This window comes from Saccopteryx leptura, chromosome 4 (assembly GCF_036850995.1).
Source record: "Saccopteryx leptura isolate mSacLep1 chromosome 4, mSacLep1_pri_phased_curated, whole genome shotgun sequence".
In the NCBI taxonomy this organism is placed as follows: Eukaryota; Metazoa; Chordata; class Mammalia; order Chiroptera; family Emballonuridae; genus Saccopteryx; species Saccopteryx leptura.
Window position 1 is genome coordinate 181,089,300 of NC_089506.1, and position 10,842 is coordinate 181,100,141.

Genomic DNA, 10,842 nt, shown 5'->3' on the forward strand with positions numbered 1-10,842 from the left:
TGCTGGAGCTACTCAATGGTTGGGGCTGGGGCTAGGGGTTTGGGACTGCTATACACTGAATGTCTGTGCCCCCCTCAAAATTCATATGCTGAAACCTAATCCCCAAGGTAGTGGTATTTGAAGGTGGACCTTTAAGAGCTGATTAGGTCATAACAATGGAGAATTTTCTTTCCCTTCCGCTATGTGAGGACACAGCAAAAATTGGCATCTCTGGATCAGGAAGAGGGTACTCACCAGATCCCAGCTCTGCCAGGGTCTTCATCTTGGATCCCAGGCTCCGAAAAGGTGAGAACTACATTTCTGTTGTTTCTAAGCGCCAGTCCATGGTGTTTCGCTGTAGCAGCCTGCGCTAAGAAGGACATGTACCCCAGGGGTGCCAGGTTGCTCTCCTAGGTCTTTCCTCCTCCAGTTCAGCCGCTTTGATTCTGGTTTGCTGGTTACAGCTGCCCCTGCTTGAAAGCGAAACCAGCTGCAACACTGACCTACCCGCAGGAGGAAACCAATCTAGATATTTTCCGTTTTGGCAACAGACTTGTGCCGAACTACCTCTGACTTCTTGCCGAGTTCATGAGGGTCACGAAGGTGATCTGTAGCCAGGAACTAAGTGAAGTGCAGAGAGCAGACCTGTGACTTGGACCAGAGTCAAAGTACATCAAGCTGCGACCTGGGTTACAAGTGGTGAGCGGTGTCCTTGTCCACGTTTTCCTCATTGAGCCCCAGGAAGGCTACCTATATCGCCCCCAAGTGAGGATTCCAATGTAAGGCTTTCTACAGTGGTCGCCATGACTTCCACAGTTCCTAAGACCAGGGGTGGGGTTCAGATCATTTAACAACTGGTTTTCTGTCCTAATGACCATTTTAAGTATAAAAATATATATACCAAAAGGTAGTTTATTACTTCATGCATTTAATAGATACACAAACTAGATGATGTTATAAGAAAGAGTTTTAAAATATTTATGAAAAATATTAAATAATACCTGACAAAAAACAATAAACCTGTTAAGATATTCCATATTGCTGCTTTTTTTTTCTAATGAGGGAGAGAGAGAGAGAGAAACAGATAGGGACAGACAGACAGACAGGAAGGGAGTGGGGTGAGAAGCATCAATTTATAGTTGCGGCACCTTAGTTCATTGATTGCTTTCTCTCCACATTGCTTCTTGATTGGTGTCCTTACTTGCAATTTTTTTCACCTGTGGAGGGAATGAACATTAATTAGTACAGGCACTTAGAATAGGCTGTTGCATAGATGAACATTAACAAAAGAATAAAGAATGTAAATTTGTAATTTCTACATTGTGCGGCTGCCCAGGTGCCCACCTTAGAGAGAACCCTGATTACAAGTGCCATTTTAACAACTGGTTCACTGAACTCAACAAAAAATTAGATACCAGTTCTGCCAAACCAGTGCGAGCTGGCTGAGTCACACCACTGCCTTAGACTAGAAAGAGTGGTGTCTCATCACCTCTTGGGTCAAATCTAAGCTGTTCAGCTCAAGGCTGGGCCTCTACCAACTGTCAGCAGCATGCTACACTCACGGCCAAAGCACAACACTGAAGGCTGCTACCTTTCACCACAAATACTGCTACATGAGGCTCACTGCCCCGTGGGTCTTTCCTCTGAGCGCTTGCCACCCACCTCACTTGTGCCAGTCTGCCTCTGCCATGTTCTTCAAACTCCAACTCAGAATATAGAGAGGGCAAGTTTATTTTTTAAAAGCTAACAGTCTGGGCCCTGGCCGGTTGGCTCAGCTGTAGAGCGTCGGCCTGGCGTGTGGGGGACACGGGTTCGATTCCCGGCCAGGGCACACAGGAGAAGCGCCCATTTGCTTCTCCACCCCCAACCCCTCCTTCCTCTCTGTCTCTCTCTTCCCTTCCCGCAGCCAAGGCTCCATTGGAGCAAAGATGGCCTGGGCGCTGGGGATGGCTCCTTGGCCTCTGCCCCAGGCGCTAGAGTGGCTCTGGTCGCGGCAGAGTGATGCCCCGGAGGGGCAGAGCATCGCCCCCTGGTGGGCAGAGCGTCGCCCCTGGTGGGCGTGCCGGGTGGATCCCGGTCGGGCGCATGCGGGAGTCTGTCTGACTGTCTCTCCCTGTTTCCAGCTTCAGAAGAAAAGAAAAAAAAAAAAAAAAAAAAGCTAACAGTCTGAAAAAGAGTAGAAACAGTTGAAAGATGAATGCCAATGTTTAACAATCTTTATTGTCCTGAGAGAATTTAAGAACCTCATGGTATAAATATAGGCATATTCTTTTCGGTGATTGATTCTAAACCTAATTATTGAGCAGCGGTTATGCATGAAACACTGTGCAGGGGTTGATTAGGAACAGGATCTCATCCTTGCCCTGGAGGTCTGTCCAAGAAGGAGGTGGGAGACACCCCAGTAGCAGTTAGAACAAGGTGTGAGCAAGTTCCCAGTGCAGGCTTGCTGAGGGTCCCACGTTCTGAGTCTCAGATTGGCTGGAAGCAGAAGGGGTGGGCAGGACTGCAGAGAGTGCTTGTACACGGCTTGGGGCAAAATCAGGAGTGCTGAGGTCTTATGAGAAAGCTACACTTCCAGGAGGATGGGGTTAAATCAAGCCTTGAGTTTTATGCTGCAGGCTGGCCAGCATTTTCCCTCTGCTCATGCCATTCTGTCACAGCGTAGCTTCTGGAGCCCAGAAGAGGCACAGGAAGCAGACCTGTCTTTAATGTCCAGGTTGGAAGAAAAAGGTTCAAGTTTCAAATTGAGATGTCTATCCAAATGAGAGGACATATTTACTACCAGGATTGATGGTGATCATGGTGTTAATAGCACTTTAAAGGCATACTGTGCTACAGGAAGAAAGCCCTTCACACCCTCTAAAAAAATGAACGGGGGGGGGGGGGGTGAAGACTTACATGACTGCTAATAAAACGTCAGAAGTAGGCAGCTGAAGGGATATTGGCATGTTGAGTCCTTTCCAAACCCTCCAAATTTGGGACTCATGCATTCTGATCAAACTAATGATGGAATTAAACTTCATTTCTGGATTTTGTAATTCATTTTGTTGTGACTCTTAATACTCATCAGATGGACTGTGTTTTTGTTTTGTTTTTTTTTAGACAGGGCTCCTGGGACTATTCCTCATTCTGATTCCACATTAATGTCCATTGGTTCCTCTTGCTCTAGAATATCAGTAACACTACCATTTCCCTGAATAGTTTATGTTATATCACACCTCAGTCTTAATGCTTGGCCAAAATCTTAAATTCACAAGATGAATCTCAAACTTATGTAAATGCCATTATGTACTTAATGGCAACAAAATTTTCCATTACAAATACTGTTTTTATTCTCTCTTAATTAAAAAGAAAAAAGTACCTTGAGGGGGCTTTGAATTTCTTAGCCTTCCAGATCAAAGATTTCTTCAGCTGTTGGAGTTATAGGAATGTTAAAAAACAAAAACAAATTCTTTTCCTGCTATAAAGTCCTTGCCATGTTTTTGTCTTTATGTAACTCAAAACGGCTGAACTAAACTATGAGGTTGGTGAGTTCTGTTCAAAACCTTGAGAATTCATCAGAAATGGAGTGCATGATAATTGTGAAAGTGGCATTCTAATTAATCTAACCCAAGAATGAAATTTACCAAGTTCTTATTCAATGATCCAGAAAATCGCTAAGTGATATTTAGAATAAAACAACTTATTGCTAAGGATACCAAAATGTTTTAAATTGTTTATGAAAGTGATTCAAGACTAAGTTGTAGTAATCTGGGCATGGTGGTGGTGGTTGCCTGTGGACTTTCCCTCTGACTCCACGTGCGCCCTGGGCTCCATGTGTGTCCTTCTAGCAGCACAGCTGGGAAAATAGTGCACTGCTTATTTCAAAAGCTTTTGCAGAAAGCATAGATTTTTTTTTTTTTTTTTTTTTTTTTGGTAAAGCAATAGTTTGTAGTCATCAGTGAGGAGCCACTGAGCCATTTCACCTGCAGATGTTGTAAAGTACCAAAAGGCTACAGAATTAATATTAATATTTTAGGAGGCTTGGAGAACATTTTATTAATTTGGGTTAAGGTGTGCAGAGAAATTGTGAGAATAGTCTCTGTACTGTGTGATTGGCATAACCAGGATGGCTCTTGCCATTGTATTGTAAATGAAAAGGGAAGGAAAGCATGGATTCCCTGACATTCCACCACACCTGTGGGGAAAGGAGTGAATGGCTAGCCAGGTGCAGGAAGGGAAAAGCCAAAATAAACCTTTTCTTATAACTGTGAGCCATTTGTGGGCATTTGTCCCCACGGAAACTACCTCTCTTATGTAAATGCATGTGGTTAATACGTCTGACTCTGGACAGAGAGATGGAGGATGAACACTAGAAAATATAGGAAGGCCTTTTAATAAGTAAAGAGATATCTTTCTACCATTGTGTTGACTTGTAAATTTTGTTTTCTCCAAAATGATGTATGGTTTGCAAATTGAACGTGGTCCTATCATGTTAAAGGACATATGACTATAACCAATAGCGGTAAGGGGCTCCTAATTACAATTTTTGCTTCTGTACTTCCCACTTACAAAACTATAAAAACTAAGTAGAACAAAGGGCCAGCGCGCTCTCCGTCAGATTTCTGTCGGAGTTCCCGCCGCTTGGCCAAGCTAGACAATAAAGCTTTAATGTGTAAACGATGAACCTTGCTCCTGTCTTCCATATTTCCGGTCCTTCTGAATTTGGATTAACAATCAGTTTCCCACTGTTTTTGGTATAGGGCCTGAACTTCAGAGTACAAGAAATAAACTTTTAGTAGGGGGAAGGGGTGTCATTAGTTTATGGGTCATTTGGTAACAATGGACAGCCCGACAATTTACTACCTACACATTAGTGTGGTCTCAGAATTTCAGCACTTTGAAAATGAACTACACCCTGTTTTGTTGCTAGAGAGATGTCATTGTGCTCGTACTAATGAAAAAACTCGATGGCAAGTATAGTATTAAGTATACATCCTTCCAAGGGTGGGCAGCAGTGGCTTCTGTGATCTCTGACATCTGAGATTTAAGACACTGTCTATATCTACATATAAAAGAAGAGGTCATTTATTTCTTATTTCTTTGCATGTTATCTTAAAATATTTTTATTAATTTTAATCTATTGTGTTTACATAGAGTCTAGTGTTGCCTCGAATGCATCCCCCCTCCCCCGTATTCCCCTCAACATCTCCCTTGCCCCCCTCCCCATAGTGCCCTCCCCCTTCCCTTCAGGTTTATCCCATCCTCTCATCCCCTTTCCCTCTGTCCACTTTTCCTCTGGTCCCTTTGATCCCTCCTCTGTCTCAATTCCGTTCCTTAGTTCATATTGTTCATTGGATTCCTCAACTGAGTGAGGTCATATGATATTTTTCTTTTTCTGCCTGGCTTATTTCACTCAACATAATAGTTTCCAGATCCATCCTTGTTGTCGCAAAAGGTAAGATTTCCTTCTTTTTCACGGCCCCATAGTATTCCATTGTGTATATGTACCACTGCTTTTTAATCCACTCGTCCACTGACAGACACTTGGGCCGTTTCCAGATCTTCACTATTGTGAACAATGTTGCCATAAACATGGGTTGCATTTCTCCCTTTCAAACAGTATTATGGTGTTCTTGGGGTATATTCCTAAAAGTGTGATAGCTGGGTCAGAAGGCAGTTCAATTTTTAATTTTTTGAGGAATCTCCATACTGTTTTCCACAGTGGCTGCACCAGTCTGCATTCCCACCAGCAGTGCAGGAGGGTTCCCCTTTCTCCACATCCTCACCAGCACTTATTCTGTGTTGTTTTGTTAATGAGCACCATTCTGACTGGTGTGAGGTGATATCTCATTGTGGTTTTAATTTGCATCTCTCTAATGATTAGTGATGTTGAGCATTTTTTCATATGCCTATTGGCCATCTGTATGTCCTCTTTGGAGAAGTGTCTATTCATTTCTTTTGCCCATTTTTGATTGGATTGTTTATCTTCCTGGTGTTGAGTTTTACAAGTTCTTTATAAATTTTGGTTATTAACCCCTTATCAGACATATTGTTGAATATGTTCTCCCATTGTGTAGTTTGTCTTTTTATTCTGTTCTTATTGTCTTTAGTTGTGCAAAAGCTTTTTAGTTTGATATAGTCCCATTGGTTTATCCTGTCTTTTATTTCACTTGCCTGTGGAGATAAATTGGCAAATATATTGCTGTGAGAGATGTCAGAGAGCTTACTGCCTGTTTTCTTCTAAGATGCTTATGGTTTCACAGCTTACATTTAAGTCTTTTATCCATTTTGAGTTTATTTTTGTGAATGGTGTAAGTTGGTGGTCTAGTTTCATTTTTTTGCAGGTAGCTGTCCAATTTTCCCAACACCATTTATTGAAGAGGCTGTCTTTACTCCATTGTATGCTCTTACCTCCTTTGTCAAATATCAATTGTCCATAAAGGTGTGGGCTTATTTCTGGGTTCTCTGTTCTGTTCCATTGATCTATATGCCTGTTCTTATGCCAGTACCAAGCTGTTTTGAGTACAATGGCCTTATAATATAACTTGATATCTGGAAGTGTGATACCTCCCACTTTATTCTTCCTTTTCAAGATTGCTGAGGCTATTTGTGTTCTTTTTTAGTTCCATATAAATTTTTGGAATATGTATTCTATATCTTTGAAGTATGTCATTGGTATTTTAATTGATATTGCATAGAATTTATAAATTGCTTTGGGTAATATAGACATTTTAATTATGTTTATTCTTCCTAACGATGAGCATGGTATATGCTTCCAATTGTTTGTATCTTCCTTCATTTCTTTTATCAATGATTTATAATTTTCCGAGTACAAGTCTTTACTCTCCTTGGTTAAATTTACTCCTAGGTACTTTATTTTTTTGGTTGCAATAGTGAAGGGGATTGTTTCCTTAATTTCTCTTTCTGACAATTTGTTATTGGTGTATAAAAATGCCTCTGATTTCTGAGTATTAATTTTATATCCTGCCACCTTGCTGAATTCATTTATCAGGTCCAGTAGTTTTTTGACTGAGACTTTAGGGTTTTCTATATACAATATCATATCATCTGCAAATAAGGATAGTTTTACTACCTCTTTTCCAATTTGTATGCCTTTTATTTCTTCTTCTTGTCTGATTGCTGTGGCTAGGACTTCCAGAACTATGTTGAATAAGAGTGGTGAAAGGGGGCACCCCTGCCTTGTTCCTGATCTTAAGGGGTTTGCTTTTAATTTTTGCCCATTGAGTATGATGTTGGCTGTGTGTTTGTCATAGATGGCCTTTATCATGTTGAGGTATGTTTCCTGTATTCCCACTTTACTGAGAGTTTTGATCATGAATGGGTGCTGGATTTTATTAAATGCTTTTTCTGCATCTATTGAAATTATCATGTGGTTTTTCTCCTTCCTTTTGTTTATGTGATGAATTGCATTGATTGATTTGCAAATATTGTGCCAGCCTTGCCTCCCCAGAATAGATCCCACTTGATCATGGTGCATGATTTTTTTCATATATTGCTGGATCTGGTTTGCTAATATTTTGTTGAGGATTTTTATTTATTTATTCATTTTAGAGAGGAGAGGGAGAGACAGAGAGGAGAGACAGAGAGAGAGAAGGGGGGAGGAGCTGGAAGTATCAACTCCCATATGTGCCTTGACCAGGCAAGCCCAGGGTTTTGAACCAGCAACCTCAGCGTTTCCAGGTCGACGCTTTATCCACTGCGCCACCACAGGTCAGGCTGTTGAGGATTTTAGCATCTAAATTCATCAGGGATATTGGCCTATAATTTTCTTTTTTTGTGTGTTGTCTTTGCCTGGTTTTGGAATCAGAATTATGCTTGCCTCTTAAAAGGAACTTAAAATATTTTTAATATTTCCTTTTCGTAGCTATTAAAAAGAAATGTACTCCAGAGAAAAATTGGAAGACTGAAAAAAGTAAAAACTAAAAAGGTAAGAGATTTAAAAATCCCACCATTAGCATTTGCTTTATGTCAATTTATATTCTGTTGTGTTTGCTTTATGAGTATGTATATATTTATGTAATTGAGATCATGCTACATACAGAACTCCTACTTTTCTTCTGGAAAATATCCATTTTCACATGATACTCCCAGTTCTGTAGCATCAGTCTTAATGAATGTGTACTATTCTATTATGGGAGGCATGTTTTATAACCGTTTTAAGACAATCAAGTTGCTTCCAGTATTTTGTGATCATAAATAATTCTGCAGTTCACATCTTTATACATAAAACTTTCCCAGTCTTGCTGTATTAGACGATGACTTTAGGTTGCAAATCACAAAAAATAATTCACCCTGGCTTAAGCAAGAAGGGAACTGTATCAGCCTGCATAGCTAATGAGCTAGGCGCAGAGAGACTGCAGGCATTGCTGGCGGCAGCTTCCTGTCTCCCGGGCCAGCTTCCCTCAGTGCTGCTTTTCCTCTCAGGCCTGCTCCTCCCATCCTCACAGAAGACAGACGCAGCTCTTCCCTGATCATCCCAACGGAAGGCCCATGGTGGAGGCTCTCTAGCACGACTGGGGTCACTCGCACACCTCTCTCTGAGCCGGTTGTGGGGTCAGGGTGAGGGAATGTTCTGGATGGCCTGCGGGACACCCCTGCTGCTTCCCACCTCAGTCCCCGTCACTCTGGCACTGCACACCTGGCCTCTCTGCTGTCCCTTCAACCCACCAGCCTGTCCTTCGCCCAGAACCACTGCTCTTGGTCCCCTCTACCTTGCATACCTCTTCTCCCAGTGTCCCCAAGGCCACTACCTCTCCCTTCCTCAGGCCCCACTCAAGGACTTCCCCAACCACCTACCTCTTCACTCTCTGTACTCTCTACCTGCTATTGTTTTTTGCCCTGTAAACTCATTACTACCTGATGCTCTGCTCTATTTTCATGTGGTATACGTGTGAATTATTTGTCTTCTTCCATCCATGGGAACCACGAGGGCTGACACTGCCGCCCTATTCAGCACTCAATAGATATTTATCAAGTGAGTTAATGAATGAGTTTGCCAGGCCAGGTACATACTCACTGTAGAGCCAGTAGCCACGGCCACTATCACAGCTGCCTGGCCCATGTAGGTCTGCATTGGATTCAGACAGATGGTAATGAAACAACGGAGCCAAGAACTGGTGGGCCATTAGCTTTAATCCTAGCTTGCATCTGGCGGACGAGAAATACACACAATGAGAAAACACTTCCCTTTCCATTCAGGGCTCCCAAAGCCACTGACTTATCTGAGTATCCTAGAATCAAAGGTTTCTACCTCACCAGCCTTATTCACCTCTGTTCCTCATCTCCTTCTCTCTGCACAAACTACACAAACTGGCTTTTCCTTCAGCACTCTGCCATCTTGGCTGCTTCTCCTCTCCTCCATGTGGCCCTTCTCCGCTGTCCTCCAGCATGGGCTCCTCTGCCCCATTTTATAATGTAGAAATCAAAACCTTTAATCCAATATACAAACAAGGAAGTCTCTGATACAAAGTCACTTATCTGAGACATAATGGGATTCCTCATGAGAGTGCACCACCCCACATCATGCAACAGTCAAGGGTGTGGGGAAAAGTTTAGTTTTGAAACTAAGCCTTAGGCTATAACTACCCTGCCTGCTTACAGCCTGTCACCCACACCCAATGCAAACTATAAGCGAGCAAACGTATATATTTATAAACTTACTTGACCAACACTCACCCATCCGTAGGGTCAGCCTACACTAAGGATGAGAAATGCTTGAGGGAATTTCCAGAAAGAAAATGGTGTGATTTCCCCCCCAAAATGGTCATCAATCCTCAAAACACAGGGGACTAACTGCAGATTGACCAAAACAAGGACACCCGTTATAATTTCAGGTTACTTTCTAAAGCAGATTTCCAGGAGTGGGACTTCAAAGATAGGAATGTTTTGAGTTTCTCGATGCTACTTTAGCTCCCTTTAAAGGTAATCTTTCTCAAACTCTGACCACAGCATGCCCCTCCGCAGCTTAAAACTGACAGCTCACCCGCCCGTGCACGGTAAGTAAAGGCACCTGACCCTGGCCCCTGAGGCCAACATGATCCCGGCTGGGCCGGATCTCTGACCTCTCAGGACCAGCACACTGGCTTTCCTTCTGCTCCAGAGCCACGCCCTCTCAGCCCAGGGCCCCTTCTCCCCCTTCCCGCTCTGCCTAGCAGGCGAATGGCAGACCTCCCTGACCACCCCTTGCTCTTTCTTCTTCAGACCTCAGCTCGAATGTCCCCTCAGGGCCTTCCTTGGTCACTGGAACAGCACTGCCCTCAGTTATTTTATTCACACCGCATTTACTCCATGAGGCCCTTTCTCACTGTCTGTTCCTATATCCTCAAAACTCAGAACTGGTACCTAACACATCAAAGGCCTTTAATACATTCTTGTTGGACAAAAAAATTAACAAACTGCTCTCCAAGAAGGCTGTAGGCATTAATACCCCATCAGCATAAGAATGCTCATTGCATCTCATCTCTCATTGAAGCAATTTTCTTAGCATATGGCTCAAGGGGTAGGATTTTTTGGACTCTTCGCTGCACGGAACCCAGAGGAGAAGCAATGAGGCTATTTTCTAAGATACCATTTTTATTTGGACAGAGATCAAGGGAACTTTCTAAAACTGTTGCAGTTAGAAAAAATTAGTGAATAATCAGGTCAAGTATTTGGGATGCGGCCAGGCATCATTTCTGTGTGTTCTCATCCCAAACTATCCAATTGTGTTAGTACTTTGACTTATAGAACCTTCTCATATCTGTTCATTGTTAACATGAGAGTGTATAGATTTTTGTACATTATATTTTTAATGTTTATTTTATTGATATTTAGAGAGAGGAAGGGAGAAAGTGAGAGAGAAACAGGAACATCAATCTGTTC